This window comes from Coloeus monedula (genome assembly GCF_965178545.1).
Source record: "Coloeus monedula genome assembly, chromosome: 1".
NCBI lineage: Eukaryota > Metazoa > Chordata > Aves > Passeriformes > Corvidae > Coloeus > Coloeus monedula.
The window spans coordinates 3,957,987-3,981,053 of record NC_138781.1 but is presented as its reverse complement, the minus strand read 5'-3'; positions in this window follow the sequence as shown (position 1 = coordinate 3,981,053).

Here is a 23,067-nt window from a genome sequence, read left to right as displayed (position 1 = left end):
GTCCTTGTGCCCTTTGGTGCTATTTTGCTTTATGCCCCTCCTAAATCTGTCCCCGGGGCTCGGGGTGGCTGTAGCAGCCCTAGAGCTTGGCACGGGGGTCTGTTTTAAGGTTGCCACGGTGACTGCCATGGCAGCATTTAAAAATGGCACAAGTTGTTATTTAATGCCAGCTGGGCAGGGATTGCAGGGAGGGTTGGTCAGTGACCCGAAGTGACCTGTTACAGATTGACAGCCCTTTACAGCAGGATCATCCTGGGGGCTGACTGGGAAGGGGGATTCACCCTGAATCCACAGGGAGCTGAACATTTTGGCTGAGATTTTGAGGAGTTTCCGTGAGAAGGACTAAAAGTTTAGGCCAAGCACTGCTGTGACCGAAACTGGTCTCGAAGAACAAGGTGTTTTATCTTCTAGCAGAAAAACCTGCTTTAATTACACATGCATAGAAAGGAGGGAAGGCAGAACTGGTGATCAGAGACATGCAGCAACCCCAGAAGAATTAGCTTAATTTCTCCCGTGCCCTTAATTATCTTAGAGGAGGAAGGGCTGGAGGGATATAAATGCTTGGGGAGGCAAGGGGGAAGGGAGGGTGGCTTGCAAGGCTCTCCAGACTTCCCCAGTTCCCTGGCTCCTGCAGCCATCACCCCAGCATTCCCCAGGAATGGTGGTGTCACTGGCAGGGACCATCCTCCAGAACAAGGGACGGCTACAACAACCTGCAAGGTCACCTTGGGGTGCACCTGAGTTTGCACACTGTGCTCAGAGAGGGGTTTGCACCTCTGCAAAAGCAATGGGAGCTGGTCAGCCATGGACATAATTTTGGTAGCACCACATCTAGCAAAGGGCAGACACTGCCCAGTAACAAACTGAATGACAGTGGGGAGGCCCTGGCACAGGGTGCCCAGAGAAGCTGTGGCTGCCCCTGGATCCCTGGAAGTGTCCAAGGCCAGGTTGGACGGGGCTTGGAGCAACCTGGGATAGTGGAAGGTGTTCCCTGCCCATGGCAGGGGGAGAACTGGATGCTCTTAAGGTCCCTTCCAACCCAAACCATTCAATGATTCTGTGAATAATAAATCATCCTCACTTTGATAGCTTGGTGGGATTTGTACATCTGCATATGACTGCAAATAGCTCACTCTGAGGGTGTATCAATAAGCCCAGTCCCAGGCTGTGGCTGTGGGAAGAGGAGGGAGAACACGGATGCCATGGCATGAAGAGGATGGGCTCTTTCCTCCCAAGGCCACACCATGCACAGGGTGGTTGTGCTACTGTCCCCTTTGCCTCCTCATGAGACTGTCCTGATACCCAGGGATGAGGAATCTAGCCCTGCTTTTCCATTTAAGGTCAAGGTTAATCCTACCTATGTGTTCTCTCAGTCTTCCTGTCCCTGCAGCAGGAACCATGCCCTCACTCAGCTTTTCCACATCCATTAGAGCTTTCCTGGGAGAGCAAAAACCACTGGGTTTTTCTGTAACTGCTCAAGGGTGAAGCCATTTCTCCAAACAGGATGGGAGGCTTTGGGGGACACAAAGCTCTGTGTGTCCCTACCTTGGGGTTTTTGATGACTCATCCAGGCAGGAGAAAGATCCCATCAACAAATGGCCTCCTAAATACCTCTTCCAAGATCAGTCATCCTCCACTATGCAGGTGCTGAGGCAGTGGGCATGCTCATAATGAAGCAGGAGATAAGGAAATGTGTGCCTGGATCGGGAAATGTTCATTCAGTCTGGTGTAGTGTTAGTCACAGCCATGGTGTGGGCCTGGTCTGCAACTTTGGAACCTCCTGGGCAGACCTTGGGCATGACTCAGGGGCCAGCACAGACAGGGAACATCCCCACCACGTGGGACTGTGAGTATCCCCTGGGTTGGGTGTAGGGGCAAGAGCCATGGTGTTGCTTATGGATACAGAGGTCAAAATAAAAGGGGCAGAAAACAGTCAGGCATGATAAACGAGTCCTGCTGCCATCTCTCTGGAGAGTGTCTGTGTCTGCATCCTCCAACCCATTACTAGTTAGCAATAAACTCCTTCCCAGATGGAGGTGCCAGCTTTACCCTCCCAGTGAACCCACACCGTTTATCGGAGTCCTAAAATCACAGAAGCACAGAATAGTTTGGATAGAAGGGACCTTAAATCTCCCCCAGTCCCACGCCCTGCCATGGGCAGGGACACCTTCCACTATCCCAGGTTGTTCCAAGCCCCGTCCAACCTGGCCTTGTCCCATCCCTCCAGGGATCCAGGGGCAGCCACAGCTTCTCTGGGCAGCCTGTGCCAGGGCCTCACCATACAATATTCCATAGAAAAAGGGGTAAACCAAAGAATTTTTTTGCAATGAGGGTGGTGAGGCACTGGCACAGGTTTCCCAGAGAGGTGGTGGATGCCCCATTCCTGTAAATATTTGAGGTCAGGTTGGATGGGGCTCTGAGCAACCTGACCTCACTGAAAATGTCCCTGCTCATTGCAGGGGGGCTGGACTAGATGGCCTCTAAAGGTCCCTTCCAACCCAAACTACTCTACAACTCTATGATTCCATGACTCTATGATTCCATGACTCTATGACACTATGATTCTATGATTCCTTGACTCCAGACCCTGAGCCCCCCAGCCCCACAGGCTGCTTCCACCCCGATACCTGCTCTGCTCAGTGCCCCATGGGGTGGGAATGTTCACGAGGGGAGGGGAACATCCCTACCCAGTTCTTAAGGCAAGAAATTCAAGAGTGTTTTCTTTTAGACCACCCAGGAAATAAGTGGCGGTGCAAGATCAGCATTTGGGCTCTCAGCTCCAGCTTCCAGCCCCAGGCTTACACCACAAAACAAAACAAAACAAAAAAAACCCCAAAAAAACAAAACCAAAAACATCTGCAAACCACAGTCTCCTGCTAAAATATTTGAAGAGATTAAATTATGTTAAACTCTTAATCCTTCAGCCCACCTCCAGTTAAAATCAGAAAGGCAAAGACCTTAACATTGGGCTGTAAGAAAAACAAACTACAGTGATAGTTTATTTTAACCCACAAAACTGCAAGAACAAGTGATTATCCTAAACCTACAGCATTCTAGGGAAGAGAGCTGTATATAAAATAGGTTCCTTATGACTTTCTGGGCCAGATTTGTAAATTTCCTTTTGGAATTTCTGACACAGAAAGGAAAAGAAGTTTTTTAACTGTATCTGTGAGAAGATGGTATGACTTTCAATTTCCAGAGTAGAAGCGTGAAAATAAAAACTTCTATGTGAGCTGATAAAGCTTTAACTTTGCATATCTATCTTGATTCTCTCTGTGAGTACATCCATAAAATCCTTACAGCTGGGGAAGGATAGGCCTTTAAATAAAAATGCTGAAAAAAATCCTCAGTGAAGGAAAGAGTACAGCCTCTTTAATCATTGAATTTTGTTTATCGCAACAGATTATGGATCTGAGAGGAAAAGAATTTGAGAAATAATTATGCCTTCAAGATGTAACAGGACAGCCATTATGAAAAACATAAAAGTTTGCTGTTTACAGGGGAAGTTGCCTTAAAATTGCTGTCCCCGGGTTTTCAGAGATGGGAACTCAGCCCCGTGAAATACGATGGAGTTCACTGCAGGAGCAGAGGCAAAGAGGGACTTGTGAAACGTGAGGGGGCAGTTTGTTACAGTGTTTTTATGGAGACAGACTGGTTTAGGGCCTCAGCAGAGGCATGAGTCCAAGCCCACATCCCGCAAAAACCTAAATTCTCCTGTTGAGGGAACCAAACCTGCCGGCGCCCAAGGTGATGAGCCATGAAGTGGGAAGGCAGCTTCTCCCCTTGCTTCCACCAGCATAAATCAGGAGCAGCTCTGTTGATGCCCAGGGTCTGGAAGGCTTCCTCCAGAAGCAAAGGATCAGACCCAGCCACGGACTGTGGTGGTGCTTTCGGCTTCATGGGGGTGTTTTAAAATGTGTGCTTTATTGTACTGCAGCAGAGCATCCTATAAAAGGCCATGACTGAAAAGAATAATTTTAATAATGGGGGAAAAAAATCTGAGTTTGAGTCAACAAAAAGACAGCCTGCATTGGGACTGCCAAGGCAAAATGACTATTCAGACTTATTCTTCACTCACAGAGCTGAAATAAAGGGGGAGTTGCTCGGGTGATAGTGGGACTAAATCACTGTAAGAAACCTTCAGGCCTGAGATATCATTCCTCCCAGCCTCAACACCCACTGCCTCCCACGGGCTAGATTGTGCTTGTATAAGACTTTCCTTCTTGGCTTTTTGTGGTGATTTATGTTCCCTTGCAGAGTGTTATTTAGCCATAAGTTATACCTTTGTGCTGTAGCACATCCCCTGGTAAGCACCAAGACAAAGCAGGAACTTTTTTTTTGTCTGTAGTGACGGGAATGTAGTAACTCCATATTTCCTAGAATTTATTGAGGGCTGATAAAAGGAAGATTTCCAAGTCCTCATGCTCAGTGGGAAACAGGAACAGAAACTCCTGCTCCTGGGAATAAGGACTTCCCAGTACACAGAGACCACTCTCTGGGTATTAGAGGAACCCACCTACTGTTCTCCAGAATGAAACTTGGAAATAAGAAAGGAACTATTCAGGCTTTTACTGACACATTACACTGTGCTCCTTCACATCTGATTGCTGCACTTGTTCATCACCAAGGTCTCCAAACCAGATCCTGATCCTTCAACATCCAACAGCTGAGTTCACAATGCAAGGGTAAAGCAGAGTCACAGAATCACAGAATGGTTTGGGTTGGAAGGCACCTTAAAGCTCATCCAGTTCCACTCCCCTGCCATGTGCAGGGACACCTCCCACTATCCCAGGTTGCTCCAAGCCCCATCCAACCTGGCCTTGGACATTTCCAAGGATCCAGGAGCAGCCACAACTTCTCTGGGCACCCTGTGCCAGGGCCTCCCCACCCTCACAGGGAAGAATTTCCTCCTAATATCCAACCTAAATCTCCCCTCTTTCAGTTTAAAGTCATTAACCTTTGTCCTATCCCTACATGCCCTTGATTTGGGGTGAAGGAGATCTCTGGGGGTCACCTTGCCCAGCACCCTGCTCAAAGCAGGGCTGTAGCTGTGGACAGCTCTGAGGTTACTCTGAATGGCTCAGGGCCTTAGCACTGAAACCGCCCAGCCACTGACAAGGGTGACTGTGATTCCCATGCTTTACTATTTCTTTTTGTTTAAGTCATCTGAGGATTAAAAAATATCTTATCTTTTAATTAAGAATCAGTTTCGTTTCAGATTGCAGCATAATTTAATTTATTCAGAGAGCTCCTAGAGTTAATTGACACCAACCCATACACAATGGCACTTTCGATCTTGGTGCATTCCCCAGTCTCCACCACTCTGTGGTCTGTGCAGCCCAGATAGCACAGATACATGCAAGAGGAGACCAGTGGTGCCTTGAGGCTGCTTCTTGCACCCTGAAGTCACACTGACTTTAGAGGATTTGGATGGGTTGGTGCAAGCTGAGGTACTTCACAAAAGGACACCTGGAGTCACTGGAGAGTGAAGAACATCCACACATGTTGGTTCATGGTCCATCTAGCTCTGGTCCTGTGTCCACCAAGGCTTCAAGAGTCAAGGAATTGAGCAGAGGATCAAGAGCTTGGAGAAGAGAGAGCAGGGAAAACATGCAGTGGCACTGCCTTGAGCACTAGGCCCTGGGCTCACTTTGTGGCACTTGGACTTCCAAAAGTGCTGTCCCTGCATTTAATTGCCCTTCAGGAATTTCTCTCCCACGAGGTAGCTGCACACTGTTTTCAACCTGTAAATGTTTTGCACTCACTCTGTGATCAAAACATGCTGCCACCTCAGAGAGGCAGCACAAGCTGCAGGGGAAAAGATATTGAGGCACTTTATTGGATGTGGGAGCTGAGGTCAGTGCAGGCTGCAGAGTTAAATCTGCCAGCACAGAGTGGCAAGCAGGTCATTCCCCTTCACTGAAAAACACTGAGCAGAAATTGCTGCAGAAATCAATGAGTACAGAAACCAACACTGAGCAGAGCAGGAAGGCAGGGACCCAGGAGACAGCACTAACTCTCAAGGGTTTAGGTGGTGTGACCCCAGATTTATGCTGGCAGAAGGGAAATCCAGTGCAGAAGAGCTACAAAGATGGTCATGGAGTCAGATCTCACTTCTCAGCAGGAGCTGGATGACTGGATCCTGTCCTGAGTGAACCAAGTTCCCATGCAATGGGAAGAGAATGACCCGGTGAGGCGCTGGCACAAAGTGCCCAGAGAAGCTGTGGCTGCCCCTGGATCCCTGGAATTGCCCAAGGCTGGGCTGGATGGGGCTTGGAGCAGCCTGGGACAGTGGAAGGTGTCTCTGCCCATGTCAGAGGGTTGGAACAGAATGATCTTTAAGGTGCCTTCCAACCCAAACCACGCCGTGACTGATAAAATGTCTGGGTACCTTCCCTTTTGCATGTTAGTTACTGTAGGTTCAATTCAGGTTTAAGCTCCAGATTTGGCATCATGCATGGAGGGCCCACACACACAGACAGACATCTCTTATTGCTGTGATACCCTGGACTCTCTCTCCTGATCTCCCACCAGAACTCCAGGATGCTGGAGATGTTCTGTAGCCCTTGCACTGAGCTAACAGGGATACTGCAGATCCCTGGTGGCATCTCAACTGCACCACTCTGCGTGAGCAGCAAAATCAAGCCCCCAAATCTGGGTAGAGGATTTGCAGAGGAGCAGCAGGATTTGATCTCACCACTCTGGTGGCTGCTGGCTGCTTTGGATCCTCTGCCTAACCCAGGTGTGAAACAAAAAGTGCATGTTCCTGGCTACTTGGACAGAGTGAATTCCTTTATTCACCACAACCTTGAGGAAGTATCACTGTCTGTGCAGGATCCTGGGCACACCCTGTCCCCATGGGATGCACACAGGCTGGGGGTGTTGCAGTGGCTCCAGCTGTGCACCCTCAACATCTGTCTCTTCATACATTTGTCTATCTCACCTTATTTTTTTTTTCAGTTTGTATGATTTCACACATCAAGACAGTGATGATATGATGTTGTGGTGAGTCTAAGCACACATGTTTTAACCCAAATAATTTCTTAATTATTTTTATTAATATTTAATATTATGTATTAAATTATATTAGTTATTTTCATTAATTATTTAGAATTTGTATTAATTTTTAACCCAGAAGCAAATGGACAGGGCTTGGTGGGGATGAGGATCTCTTTCAGCACTGGTATCATTTTATATGAGCTGTAAGTGCTTTGACGGCCTGATTTAAAGCATTAATACCAATAAGTATTTAATTAAGAAAGTGAATAATTAATTATATATGTTGATACAATAGTAGTCATGATAATACTATTGCTAATGAGCAATAATTAATGATGGGTTGTATGTGGAGAGGCAGTAACAGGGCTGACAGCACTGGGATCAGGAATGTGCTCTGGGAATGGTCACGGGCATGGATCAGTCCTGGCTGTCCCTGAGGAGGGAACAGGGAAACCTTCCTGACACTGCATCCAGCCTTTCTTTACCTTCCTTACCTCGGCATCACCTTCAAGAACTGTGGATTTGTGAGGGCTCCTGGTTTGGGAAGAGCAAGTGTTGGGAGCAGGAGGTGGAACTGGAATATTCCAGGGTTCCTGCACCATCTCCTGTTCTGCTACTGGGACTGGCTCCCTTTTCTCCATCCCTCACCAAACTCAAATACATCTGAGCTCCCCACAGCAGAGCTTAGCGAAACTTACAAAGAAATACTCAAAACCCACCCTTATCCATTGTTGTGCACCTTGTTGGGCACTGCAATAACATATCAATAATAAAAATAACACCAAAAAGATGCCAGTTCCTTCCCCAAGTACAGGAGTGGTGAGTCTTGCCAGGGACTGGTTGTCACCAGTCGCTTATTGTAACTCTGTGTGTGTGCTAACACAAGCTGCTCCTCTCCGAGCTGAGGGCTATAAATAAGAATTAAATAATGGTTGCTGCAGTAGGGAAGATGATGGCAGTGTTATTGTGACAGATAACCATGCTGGACCCTCTGTGGGCTGTGGGATGAAATGGGAGCTTTCTACGCAGTCAGGAACAGCCCAGGGAGTGTTTGGAAAATTCCGGGGGAAAAACTGATTCGATTTTTGGCCTTCTTCAGGAAGGAAAGGAAATATGTCTCACAGGACATATTTTCCTGGCTGTGGGAGTAGCCTGTGAGAGGGGTAACATGTTCTCCATACGTATGTCCCCGTCTCACTTTGCATCTTCAGGAATGCAAGGTTAGCAGGAAAATGCAGCTGGGAATCTGTAATGAAAAATTCTGCCGACTCTTCAAAGAGCATCTCTGATCTCTTTCACAGGCACGTTCAGCTTCCAAAGAGAGGCTGCTGACGTGAGGGGCTGCAGCTCTGAGAGCTGCAGGACCACACTCCAAATGGAGGAGAAGGGCTGGACTTGGGGGAAGAGGCTGTTGGGAGGGGAGAAATGTGGAGCTCTGGGGCACCAGGGGGACAGGGCATTGCTGGAGGATGGCCACGGTATTTTGGGGTGTTGCACTTGAGTGACAGTCATCCCTGCTCCATCCATCCATCCATCCATCCATCCATCCATCCATCCATCCATCCATCCATCCCTCCCTCCCTGCAACCCCTGGCACGGTGCAGAAACCCCTCCCCAGAGGCTCTCAATGACTTGTGCTGTGCTTTTTAACCTCTGCAGTTTGTTCTCTTCAATTCCTCTGGGGTTTCCTCCCTCTTCCATTATCCAGTGGCCAAGGCTGCTGCTCCAAACAGTAAGGATGGGAGAGGAGAAGGCAGGAACTGGCAAGATAAAGTGTTTCCAAGAACTCCTCCTCACTCCTGCTCTGCACTTGGAGCCTCTGTTAAATCTGCACAGGTTTTTTGGCCCCTTCTCCTTTCCTCAGATGCTGCCCCAGGACAGCTCTGCTCTGGGAGTCAGAAACCTTCTTGTAACTATTCAGTCTCATGGCCTCACTTTCAGCTCATTTGCCCTTAATTTTGATCTTTCATGTTTACCCCTGAGATAAATGTGCAGACAGCAGCTGCATCCCATCCCAGCTCCCATTTCAGTAGACTAAGCAAGCTTGGGGAACTATTCTTGTGGGGCAGAAGGTTCATGGATCAAAGGCTTCGCTTTCACTTGCGCCAGGCAATTTTCCCTAAGAGCAGATTTGTCTTGATATTATTAACATAGCTCAAGAGAGGGGAAAAATAATGGAATGTCCTTAGTCCCTGTGATGCCAACCACACACACAGAAATGGTGGGGTTTTTTCCAAATTAATTGAAAAGGAAGATCCATCACAGCATCAAGGCTTGTGGAAAAAAACTTGTGTGTTCTTTTTTTTTTGCATGAGCAATCCCATTTGTGGACTGGTGCTACAAGAGCTGCTGGAGGCTGAGGGCTTTCAAAAGTTAATTGATGAGAGGAAAATCCCACCTCCTTAATAGTTACTCAGACTCATTTCATATTTTGCAGCTATTACATAGTTATAAAGTAGCTGATAGAAAAGCCCCTGTATTACAGATGGGAAAACTATTTTTCATGAAAAGATCAAAGGCCCAGTTTCCATATTTGAGCACCTTTATCAATAAATCACATGCCAGGGTAATAAATTTCAGTGTCAGCTTTCTGCTTCCAGACCAACAAGACTGAACGACTACTCAAAAGCAGAGAGTTTAATTTTAATTAGATTTTCAATTGTTTTTAAAATTAGGTACATCTAAGGATATTGACAATTAATATTGCCAATAATATCTGTCATTTAACCAACCTTTTCCAAGAGATAACCCTTGGCTCGGGATCAGCTGCGGATGGTCACTCTCAGGACCATTTCTTCACTAAATAGGAGCTTATTTCTCTGAGAAGTTATGCTCCTGTGGTGACAATCCATCATTGCTCACAGGACTGGTGTTGTCAGTAAAACCTTATTTACTGCTCCTCTGACCAAATAAAAGCTTTCCAAATGGGCAAGAGCACACATGTCTCTAGAGAAAATGAGAGACCTTGGCTTCTGGGAACAGCTCAGCCAACCCTCTAAAAGTCTGAGAACGCTTTTTACAGGCTTGTGTTACTGCTCAAAATCAATCCAGCCCAGAGATCCCTTGATCTGCCAGCAGCACCAACAAAGTGCCAGCACAGTTGGACTCGATGATCTCAGAGGTCTTTTCCAACCTTAATGATACTGGGATTCTTAGAAAGTCAGTGAAAACTATGCAAGGGTGGAGAAAATAGGGAAATTTCTTCATCTCCAGGACTTGTGAGGGGAGAGCTTTTTGGGCTCAGCTCTGGGTCAAGGCTGGGTAAGATGCTGCAAAGTGACCATTCCATTTCTCACGATTTTGTCTGGAATCTCAGGCTGCCATGCTGGTGGTGGGAAATCCACAACAGGCCCCTCAGAATTTCACCCTTGACTTTCTCAAAGGTCTCATTTCTTTCCTTTATGTTTTACTCCGGTCACGAGTCCACGAGGGTGTGAGAATCACAGGTCTCCATTTTCAGATGAAAGGCCCTAAATGTGACTTTTAGACATGCAAGCACAGATGAAGCTAAGAAGAAGTCACGATTGCTAATTTAATATCTCAGACTGAAGACTGGCCCTTGCTGAGGACTGGCCCTTGAATTTTGTCTGCTCGAGGCCACCAAAACTGCTGAGGGAAGTTAATTTTTAACCTCCCTGTGGAGTGGTCTGATGGTCAGGAGATGTGAGGTGGTTCACCAGCCACCTATCTGCATGTCTGTGATACAAATCCTTGTACTGAGAGAGGGTCACAACCCACCACAGGCTTTCTGGTGCCATTTGAGGTGGCCCAGCATGTCCCACCTGGCCAGACTTGTCAGCCCCCTGTCCTGAATGCCCTGGAGCTTCTCAAAACCACTGGCTGCTTATGTTAAGCACTGAATCATCCTCCCATGGCAGGGTCAACCTGTTCTGGATGTGCTGCCTGCAGCTGACAGGGACAATCCTCTGTCCTGTGTCTTGCTGTGCCCATCCAGCCTCTCAGGACTGAGTATGAACAAGGAAGCATTTAACTGGTGCTAAGGAATCTCTGGATCTTGCCTCTGTGGTTAGTAATTCCTTGTGTGTGAGCACTGCAGGACATCCCTGGCTTTCCCTGAGGATCAGATGTGAGAAGGGAAATGAAGAGCTCAGCACTGGCCATGGTGGGGCTCTGTGAGCCAAATGGTGATGGTCTGCCATGGACTGTGAGCATTTCATCCCAAATGCAGTCCACACATCCAGAGCGGCACCCTCACCCTCCTGTGCTCTCCAGGGGGAATGTGGGAAGTCCTCACTACCTGTACAGCCTCAGCAAGGAGGGCAGCTTGAGGGGAAGGGAGCACAAGGCATCCAGGGCAGCGCTGGAAAGCAGATGGGGCTGAGCACAGAGACAAATGAGCTCCAACTTACCCAAACCAGCCCGTGCATCTGCAGCAGCAGTGTCTGATACTGTCCTCCCCAGCTTGGAGAGCTTTGATTGTGGGGGCAAAGCCCCTCGCACCACTCAGGCCATGAGAGAGACGTGAAGAGCCAAAAAAAGGGAGCTAAACCCTCCATCCTTTGCAAGATCTGATCATCCTTTTCAATTGCCTGCCAGCTGTGAAGCCTTCTCTTCCCTTCTCCCTCACATTGTCCCGTTCATAATCATTTCATCAAATCAACTTCTTCTCCTCTCTTTTTCCTCCTGCAAGTTTCAAACTACCCAACCCCACTCTGTGACAAATCTGCCTGAGACCACAGCTGCTTCTGCATCCCCCATGCCAGGGCTGCCTCTTTTCACCGAGTGCTTTCTGTTAGACACACACATGTATACACAAATGTATATTTTTATGAGCGTCTGTTTTCCTCCCAGCGTTATTTTCTTTCCACTGTCTTGGTTCTGCTCCCTCTCTGGCCTCATAGGGCCATTTGTCACTCTTTGGATGTTTTTTCTTTTATCAAGATGTTTTCTCCAGAACGCTTCCCGCCAACGCAAGCTGCCTGGCCCATTAACTTCCAGAGTTCAGCTGACAGCCTGGACTCCAAGTCCCTCTGCCTTGTGATACTAAGTGCTTCTGAGATGCAGGAATTAGCTGGTAAAATGACCCAGTCACATGCACAATAGGAAGAAGAAATACAGTTTCAGGGTACAATAAGACAATAAATTTTGCAGCTGTGCTCAGATCCTTTTTTCTCTCCCTCCCTCCTGCTTTTCACTCCTTCCTCTTGTGTGATAATCTGATAAATTGTTGTGGAAGTTTGACTGTTTCTTAGCTGGAGCTTTATTGAAGCATTTGCTGCTGCAGACAAATTGTGTTAAATTTCTCACAAACATGCCAAAGCCTCCAATCCATTGTCATTCATGAAGATCGATCAGGCCTGTGCCCACATTATTGACGTGCAGAAAGACCTCTGAAATCTTTGTTTAAGCACTCAACTGGTGCCATGAATTATCTGTATTTAAATTAGCAAGCCTGCATTTGAGGATTCATTATGCTTCCCTGCTAATTGGGTCTTGCTAATGATCATTAAACTGACGTCCCCACCATCTTGTTAGCTGACAATTTAAAGGGATCGTAAAAGGCAGCCAGCAGGGAGGCTGCACAATTCCAGAGGTTGTTAATGGCTCTGGAGCTGGTTCAGCTCTGAGCCGTGGTTTGATGCCAGCTCAACATGTGTGTGTGTGCCACAGAAATAATTGCCAAGGCAGACACCGTGCTGAAGGAGCGGGGACACGTGCAGGGCATGAGGTGGTGGCTCCTCAGTCCTGTGGAGCTGAGGAACGCTGCTGCAGATGCTCCGATGTCCTTGTGCGTGGTTTATACACTGACAAACCTCAAACCTTCTTGGACAGAGAATATTCAGGCTAAGAGGCCTCGGTTAAGGGGATCTTTGTCGTTGTCCAGCACAAAGTTAATTATTTATCTCCTCTGTCTTGCCCCCAGGACAGGGGGTGTTGCTATTAAAGTGCTCAGTGGAGGTGTGGGGGGGTTGCAGGCCCAAACCCCACGGAGAGCCCAGATGGGCGCAGGTGATGGATGACCCTGTCTCCTCTGGGGAAGAATTTTCCTACAGCTAATGCAGCCCCGGGGGAATGAAACCCTCCATTGTCCATCCTACGGCTTCTGTGGGTCACTGACCACGGCTCAGCCTCTTCTCAAGATGAAATCCTGCCTCTGTGCTTCCTTGGCAGGACTGAGGGCTGCAACATGCACCCACCAGCTGCTTTTGTACGGGGAGAAAACAGGCTGGGTTTGAACCAGAGCAATATGAATTTTGAGCAATGGTAAAAAACAGGCTGGGTTTGAACCAGAGCAATATGAATTTTGAGCAATGGTAAAAAACAGGCTGGGTTTGAACCAGAGCAATATGAATTTTGAGCAATGGTAAAAAACAGGCTGGGTTTGAACCAGAGCAACGTGAATTTTGAGCAATGGTAAAAAAACAGGCTGGGTTTGAACCAGAGCAACGTGAATTTTGAGCAATGGTAAAAAACAGGCTGGGTTTGAACAAGAGCAATATGAATTTTGAGCAATGGTAAAAAACAGGCTGGGTTTGAACCAGAGCAATATGAATTTTGAGCAGTGGCAGCTCTGCGCAACCATCGGGATCCGACTGGGATTATCTCCTTCAGCACCTGGATACCCACAGACCTGGGGCACTGCTGCACCCTGCCAAGCCTCCTCCAGGTGGTCAGTCCTCACAGCTGATGCCGAGAGCTCGCCAAGGGGTGAGGAAAGTAAATGACTTAGGTAGTTAAACCTCCACCCCGATGATTTAGTGATAATTATGTATTGAAAAGCAAAACAAGCGGCTGTTTGCATAGCAACTGCAATATAACTGCAGTGTAATTACAGTTCTGCCTCTGAGGGATTGCTGGCCCTTTAGAAAGCTCCTGTCCTGCCTCTGCTCCAGTGTGCACCCCCGCATGGGGAACCAGGGGAAGGTAGCAGCAGCAGATGGATGGACAAAGCCTCCTCAGGGTGTGGGACACACAGTGGGGCTTTCAGAAATACCTGAGCTGTACAAGGAGGGATGCGGGAAGCACCCACGAACCCACTGCTTGAGCAGAAGTCTGGCTTGTGGAAGGTTCCCCAGGAGAGGGCTGGAAAAAGGAGTAGGTGAAGGTGCCCTGGTGTAGGTCGGACCACACACCAGCTGTTCCATCCAGGGAGTATTAAGAGCCAGACAGTCCACATTTAAGGCAGGAAGGCTCAGAAATCGTGTGTGTGCGTGTGTGCGGTTGCTCTTTTTTGTTTGAGATTCCATGTGTCTGGAAAGCCAAAGAACCAGGGCAGGGATGTCATAGAACCACGGAGTATTTCAGGTTGGAAGGAACATTTAAAGGCCATGTAGCCCAGTCCCCCTGCCATAAGCAGGGACATCTTCAACCAGACCAGAGAATATACATGAGGACGGGACTGAAAACCCATCCCAGATGAGCCAGGGCACACTTCAGATTCCTACGGAACAGGCACTTGAGCCTGAAAAAACAACGGTACCCACTGAGCAAAACCCACAGACCAGGCTGAGATGGAGTTGTAATTATAAATTCCCACAGAACTTTCTGTGAATTAGTTTAGCCCCATGGCCTGTTTAGAGCCAACCAACCATGTATGGATTCTCCCAAAGAGTAATGCATCTTTCTCTCTCTCTGCCAAATGAGCTATGAGTCAACCTGAAAGTGTCCCATATATCCCTAAACTTTTCCTGGGGTCTCAACACAGAATAAAGTGCCAAGGCACTTAAGCAACAGCCTCCCCTTGACCTAAAGAGAGTCCCAAACAGCTGAATATCCTTCTCTGTCAATCCTGAGCTGAATCTTTACCACCTTGGAGAATTCACAACTGGTATAAGGTGACAAATCTCAGAGGTTTTAGGTGTCACAGCTTTAATAAGGCACAAATGAGAAGCCCTGCAGGCTTGCAGGCATCTTGTGCCCTCTCAGGCCTCTCAGGGGACCAGAAACGTGCCCACAGTGGGTCTGGGGATGAGCACCAGGGGAAGCTGGTGGACAAGGAGGACATCTCCAAGCACAGTATATTTGGGGACAGTTGGTTGAGGCCCTCGATTGTGCAGGCTCTGGAGTCCTGGTTGTAATTTATCCCAACCCAACCCAGATGTTGAAAATAGGGCAGATGAATCATGCCCTCAAAGTGTCTGTTTCTGCTGACTACAAAGGGAGCCCGGGGTGACCGGCTCTGCTAGAAACATCTGCACTGTGGATACATGAATTCAGGTGAGAGAAATCCCACATCTCTCTCTGCTCCATCTCTGTTTCTTACCTGGAACAGTCACTCCTCAAGATAAAAGGCTATCCCAGCCTTCAAGGCTACTTAATCCTGCACTGAGCTGCTTAAATAAATGCCAGCAGTCAGCTGGGTAGGAATTCCTGCAGACTTGTTTGCAAAGTCAAAGTCAATTCTGAAGCAAGGCTGTTTTACTTCAGTGCAGTGGACAAGAATTCAGCAGAAATCTCAGTGCTGAATTAAAGGTTTTTAGTGCAGCCAACAGGAAAATGAGTGATGCAATTGCCCCACTCTTCCTTTCTTATTCTCAGATTAAGTTCAAACTATTGTATTCCACCCCAACAGTCTGCACTTCCCACAAGTTCTTGTGCTGACTTACACATATTTCCCTCATGAGAATTATTGTGGGGGTAATGGGAGGAATTTGGGTTCTTCTCTCTCCTCCACCCCAAACAATCCAGTCCTGTGCCTTCCCAGGAACAAGCAACTCATCTGAAGGCCTTCCATCAAACTAAGCCCCAGGCAAAGTGCTGATAAAATGATATATTTAAATGTCATCAAATTAAACCCCAGGCAGACTGGTGATAGAAATAATATGTTTAAATGTCATCATTAGGTTTCATTGTTATCAGCCTGCTAAGAGTTGCAGCATGTCTCACACTGGAATTTGCAAACTGAAGGAGACATCAACGAATTGGTTCCTACATCTTCTACGAGACCATGAGGCTCAGACTTTATGTTGAAACAAATTCAGGTTGTGCTGGATAGCGGACTGGGTTTGGCTGGGGGTTTGGGTGGTTTGGTTTACTTTTTTTCCCTGGAGAAGGGAGGGGTTTGAAGAAGGAAAGAGGAGAAACTGGAGAGAAAGCAGCAGCCAAGGCTGGTTTGACCACGCAGGCTTGACGACAGCACGGGCTGTGATGTATAGACTTGTGCAGTAGGAAATGGACTGCAGCCACGACAGAGCATCTGTCAGATGATAACTCGCAGTCATTTGCAATCTGTGCTGGAGGCAGCCCAAGGGCCCGAGCCAACACTTCCAGTTATCCAGGCCTTGTCTCCAGGCCTTAACTCCATCTTCTTTACATCCCATAGAATGAGGCTCCTCTGCTGCTCTACTGTAGCACAGCAGTGACATCCAGGGGCCATTTCATTTGCTGTGGAGATCAGCCTACTGATACCCAAGAGCAAATGTACCTCAGCCAAAACCCCACTGAAGGCGCTTGGAAAGATCCCCATCAACGTCAACAACTTTTGATCCATCTGTTTTCCTCCATGGTTTTTAGCAAAAGAAGGGCTCTCCTGCCTGATTACCTTTGTTCCTACCTTTTTGGCTAAGTAATCTAAGAAAAATCTCCCTGTGCCAGCCTTCTGTTCCACACACAAAGTGATTTAGTGTGCTGTGATTTGCCCAGTCCCACCAAATCTCCCCAAAACCGTGACCTACACCAGTAACAGAAGGTCCACCCACATCTCTGGGTTGTACCAGTGGCATGACCTCAAGCTTTTGCACCAAAACCCGGCCATGCTACTCCTCCAGAGTTGAGGTCAGCCAACTACCAAGCCAAAGGCCACCTTGATGAGCAGCTGGCATTTAGCCATGTTGGATGGTGGGATGTCATCTGGACTTTGTGGGGGAAACCTGACCTCTGCACAGCTGGTTCAGATCTCTCACTTGGATTTAATCTGAATTTCCCAGACTCTATCTCATGCCGACCTTCCTTGATGCCATTTCCAGGGTTTATACCTGTGCAGATGTTGATAACCTGCCGTAAAGTCACTTCATTTTTCCCTTGGATATGTTTTTCTCCCTCTGAAGTAGGCTTCCAATGCCTGGCAGGAATCTTTGCTATTTCCTTGAGATCTTTTTTTGGACATGTGAACATCAGGACTAGACATAACTTTTCAGAAATGGTCTCACTAATGCTGTTTACAGAGATAATATCACTTCAGCACTCCCACTTCATATTTGCCGTCTGCACAGCCAAGGATTACTCCAACCTTCTTGGCTAAGACATTGCTGGGAGTTCAAACACCAGCAGTTGTCTACCAGGACCATTCCACTTGGTTCTGAGTCACCGATTTCCAGGATGTATCCCCCCTACACACATCCCTTAGGTGTGAGCCCCATCACTTGCTCCAGAACATTCGCCTTTTCCTGGGGCCACACCAAAATTAATTTTCAGTGGTTCCCACTTCAGCCAGAAGCACCTGCCTGCACAACCAGCCTGTGCCCACAGCTGCTTGCCACCAGTCTTGTTTTCATCTTCTCTGCAAATTTTGCCTGCTTTCTGTTTGCGTTTTTTTTGCTGTTCACAAATAAGGGGCTGCTGCTCTGTGGTGGTTATCGGATCATTCTCCAGCTATTTGCTCCTCGCATTTTTCTCCCTCCCACTTTCTCTCAGCTTTCATTTCCCCTCCCATGCTTCTTCTCCTTTTTGCTAACATCAGTTGGGTCTGGTTTTGTTTTCTGAAGGTGGCTTGTTTGGCTCAAACCACTGGGCATGATGGCAGATGTTTGGGTTCGAGGGGAGGTGTAATGAAAGAAGATCACACTGAGAACATGGCCTGCATGTCTCTTCTCTGCCTGGACCAGATGTGCACCATGTGGCCCAACACAACAGTCATCAGGCATTGAAATTGAGAATATGAAAATATTCCTCAGAAAAGAAGTGCATCAAGCTACTGGAGGCAGCTCACCAAAAATCTCTTATTCTCAGCAAAAAAAGAGGTTTCCCATGGTCCAGTAACTGTTTTGATAACCCTTTCACTGGTGTAGCAGAATACTAATAAATAGGTAGCAAAAGAAATATTTTTCTACAGGCTTAACTACAGCAAGGCAAGCATTTTCTTCATCTTCATTTTTCTCCCTTTTTTTTCGGGCTTTCCTTGGTTGGGCAGGGCAGGCTGGAGAGCCAGACTGAGCGCTTACATTAAAGAACAAGTGGAGATTTTGCATTTGTATACTTAATTCCTGGTTGGGGTGTACTGGGCAGTGAGAGAAGGAACTGGGTGGAGGGAAGGAATTAAATTAATAGGTGTTATGTACCCAGCTTGAGTGGAAACAGGTAACAAGAAACCTCTCCAGAAACTGGAGCCATGTTAATGCACAAGCAGAAGCTGGGGTTTAGGGTTTTCTTATGCAAATCTATTTGCTTTTCTCAGTTTCAGCCACTGAGAGAGCTTCCTCTGTAGAGGATGCAATCATGGAAACATAGAATGGTTTGGGAGAGACCTTAAAGACCACCCAGTTTCAACCCCCCTGCCATGGGCAGGAACACCTTCCACTATCCCAGGTTGCTCCAACCTGGCCTTGGACACTTCCAGGGATGGAGCAGCCACAGCTTCTCTTGGCAACCTGTGCCAGGGCCTCACTGCTCTTTTAGCAAAGAATTTTTTCTTAATATCTAATCTAAACCTGCCTTCCTCCATCTTAAGGTTATTCCCCCTTGTTCAAAATCCCTCTCCAGCTCTCTTGTAGACCCTTTAGGCACTGCAAGGGGCTCTAGGTTCTCCCAGGAGCCTTCTCTTCTCCAGGCTGAACACCCCCAGCTCTCTCAGCCTGTCTAGGATAGAATTTCATCACCTTTTAAGGCCCGCACACGTGTCTCTTTTCCCCATTCTGTGGCTGGAGAGCTGAGGCAGGGCAGGTTCAGCCCGAGGTCCTGCAGACAGCCCACGGTGAAGGAGATGGACACTCAGAAGATGGTGCTGCCACTGCTGCCCCATCCTCCCTCCTTCCCTGCCTGACCCTGTGGCAGTACATGGCAGGGACTCGCTGTCCCTGGGGTGAGATGCTGTGGATCATCTCCTGATTGGAGACTGAACCAAACATTTCAAAGGACTATTCTTCTATTTAATAGCATATCTTCTTTGGCTCCCTTATGGAAAGCATAAAAAGCTTTTCAAAATAGCCAGCATGATTATTCATGACTACTCATTTGCAGCAGTGCCTGTTTTCCATGGCAGCACCGATGAGCTCACCTGAATAAAGATTTTTGGGGGAGAACGGATGGCTGGAGGTTTTGCACAAGCAAAGGTGAGGGCTGGCACGGTCCCTTTGGGCTGGGCAAAGACCAGAGACCCCATTCCCATCCCCATCCTGGTGCTGGCCCAGCTGCTGTCGTGCCCTCACACGGCTGTGCTGAGCCTCTGGCACTGGGAACTCATCCCTGCTTGTTTTATTTACCAGTATCCAATGGAGGAAGGGCTTGGGGGCACACTGTTTTTTCCGGGGAAGCTCTTGATGGATGGGCTGATGGAGGGTGATGATTCTTGCCAGAAGAACCTGCAGTGGTATGCCCAGGGCTGTGCGAGGAGGATGCGGCAGCGCAGGGGAGGGAGCGCAGCTCACCGAGGTCCCAGCCTAGCTCAGGATGATTTCCCAGCAGGCAGAATGTCCCGTCCCCTTCTGCTCACCCCTGGCCTCCATGTACTGTGACCATCAGGCTGCCGGGACTGGAATTTCCTGACTCCTGAGACCTCGGCTGTGCTGCCGCAACACCCACTGGAGTCTCCTTCGCTTCCCCCCGGTTTTGTTTGTCTGTGGTTTTGCACAGGGAAAAAACCGAAGCAAGCGGAGGTTTCCGGGAGCCCTCGCTCCGCGCCGCCCGTCAGAGAGCAGACAGCAACACTGGGCTGCTTTGATCAGTTTATTGTTGCAGCACATTCGGACGGGGAGCTGCGGGTTCCAGCAGCAGCTGCGAGCAATGTGGTGCAGCCCAAAATCCAGGCAGGGTTTGCCGGCGCAGCCCGGCGCGGGTTGGGCTGTCTGCTGCGTGATGTAACCCCTCCTTTAATTTGTTTTCCAGAAAATTCATTTGGAGGAGTGCTCTGCGAGCGGCTTGGCAGCAGCCGGGGGAAAACGGGCCGGGGAGGACGTCAGCTGTCAGCCCTGGCCAGCAGGATGGCGTGGGGGCTTGCAGGGCTGCTTTCCCTGCCCGGGAAAAACCTTTGGGTCGGGTCCACACCGAGTTACTCCCGGTCACCCACTGTGTCAAGCTCCAGCACAAGGACCAGAGTTATTTGTACAGCCCGGAGTGCCCAGCACAGAGCACTCTGCACCTGTGGATATGACAGTAAAACCAGGGATAAATAACAGCCCAAGCAGGAGCCAGTGCAATTCAATCTGGATTAAGTGAATGCAGTTAACTGGGGAAGGATTCTCAGGCTGGCTGAGAACAAGCTTTCCTTTCCTCTGTGGGTCTAAGGATGCACGTCCAGGCTAAAAGCGTTTGGAGGATACAGCACAGAGAGCTTTGCCTGCTCTGTTCTGCACCACTTGACTCTTTATCTGTAGGATATGGAGGGAGCGTGGCTGAGAGAGGGAAGCACAAAGTGTGCCAGCTGCAGTGGGAAAGGCACAAACTGGCAAGTGATCTGCTTGTCTTTGTCCTTCCTTCCTTCCTTCCTTCCTTCCTTCCTTCCTTCCTTCCTTCCTTCCTTCCTTCCGAATTCCTTCCGAATTCCTTCCGAATTCCTTCCGAATTCCTTCCGAATTCCTTCCTTCCGAATTCCTTCCTTCCTTCCTTCCTTCCTTCCTTCCTTCCTTCCTTCCTTCCTTCCTTCCTTCCTTCCTTCCTTCCTTCGCTTCTGTTTATTAAGAAGATCCCACTGACTTGTGGTGAGGTTCAAAGCCCTGTTACATCTTCTCCTCCTTCTCTTGGAAGTCAAGGAAAGTTGGGTTGTTCTTTCAGAGCTGCAGGGGACCCCCAAGGCCACCATGCCCACCTGTGCCTTCCAGCAGAACCTCAGCAGGTCCGGCCCTGACAGATGTTTCTGTAAAAGAAGCAACAACTGGTGCTTGCTCTAGGAGACCTCCCCAACCTCCTGGCAGGGTGTCCCAGTCCCTGCTCACCCCTGTCCAGCAGAAAGCTTTGCTTTATCCCAGATTTCCCTTGCTTGTAGCATGTGCCTTACTTGTCTTGTCCTTGAGGGACATGGAGAACAGACTGTCCCTTGGTGACCTTCCAGGAGCAGACCTTGGCCTGTGTGCCACGTCCCAAACAGGATGGGGAGGTCAGTTCTGCATTTCCTGACAGTGAATATGTGAAGGAGTGTAATTATTTATGGGAAAGGAGGTTAAGGCATATTTTCCTCCCATGTGCCAGCCTGTAAGTCTCGTTGGGGTCATCAGGGAGAGGACTACTGGGATAAGGCCACTGGAAATCAGGTCCCTAACTTCTTCCATGACTGCTGACCCTAAGGCTGGAAAAACGGGCACAGGTGATGACCTCACAGGCTCCAATGGGATTAATTTAACATGTGCCTAAAAGCTTTGCTGGAGGAGCTCAGAGGCAGCTGCAGGGGGACACTGCAAGGTGGGATGGGAGAGCAGCTGATGACTTTCCTGGTCTCTGGAGCACGGCAATTGCTGGGCATTATGGCTGAGCACTGCGGGTGAGCAGGACAGAACAAACTCCTCCTCGCTACCTTGCTGCAGGTCACCTCTGCCATAACTCACTGAGTCATTTCCCCCTGCAGAGAAGGACAAGCTGAAGAATTTGGTTGGCCAGATTGTATTTTTTTTTTCCTTTTGGAAAAATAATAGCATAGCATTTCCTCTGCCTTGTCCTCTCCCGTGCTGTACTGGTAGCTGCACTGAAGCTGATTGATTAGTTTAATAACAGTCAGTTGATAAGCAGCCATAAAATTATGCACTTTTACTCATCAGGCTGATTGAACTCCTCTGCTGACTGTACAGGAGCAGAATGGCAGAGTTAAAATAATGAGAGAAGCAGCCAAGGGAAAAGCAAGCGTGGTGGTGTTATTGTTTTAAAGCTGAGGAAGAAAATGAGTCCAGGGAGGAGCTTTTCCAAAATAAACACCAAAATACAGAGGGAAAATGTTAAGATGTAATTAGCAACGGTACAAGTGCCATTAAATGTATGCTGGGGTTGGAGAGCTTCTTTTACACCCACCTGGTCTATTCTGGGGTTTCAGGAGATTGGGTCTGACCCTGTTGAACATCCCCAGTCCCCTTGTCCTCAGAAAAGGTGAGAGGGGCTGAGCCCTTTGCAGGGTGAATAAACTCAGTGGGAAAAAGATGGGAATGCAGTTTGTTGTTTTGCTTGGGGCTGGTCTTGGTTATTTTTTTTTCTAATTCTGGCCAAGGAGGGAAGGATAAGAGGATGAAGCTGGGAAAAAACACGACTGGCAAGGGATTGTCCACTCTGCCCCCATGCTAATGGCATCAGTGGAGAGGAGAGGGTGTGATGGGGAGTACCAGGGCTCTTGCAGCCTGGCCTGGCGAGGACAGAACTTCTCTCAGCGATGTCCCTACAGCCCTGAGCTCTGCTCTTTGTGTTCCTGGGCACCAGGGAGCCGCAGTCAGCCTCTGTCCTGCAGGGTGTCAGTCATGCTCTCTGGAGCCACCAAAGGAATTGAAGGTTCCCACTCAGCTGTGAATCAATATTCAGGAGCAGGCAGCGGGGCTGCCTGATGAAAAGCCACACAGCCCCCATCCATGCATGGAGAATGGCATTTAAGGCTTTATATCCCAATAAAATACTTCCCAGCGTCCCAGCATGGCTTGCTCGGGTGACAGGCTCCCTGTTTGTCCTGCACACATTCATTTTATTTATAAGACCAATTTGTCTGCAATAGGTCAGCCGGCTCCTCGTGCCCGTGATCCCCATCACTCCCACTGCTGTGAAACGTTTTAATTGAACCTGCTCACGTGCTGTGTCCCCAGCACAGAGCTGGCAGCCTTGACCCCGGGCCCCATCTCCATCCTGAATGCAAAACTAGTCAGATTTTCACTTTGGGGCTCATCTCCCTGAAGGAGGGGATGGGAAGAGGAAAGGGAATAAGCAGCACTTGGCGTTTATTTTCTCCAGAGAAATCTGTGGCAGATGGTTGCACAACTCTTCTTGCCCTTT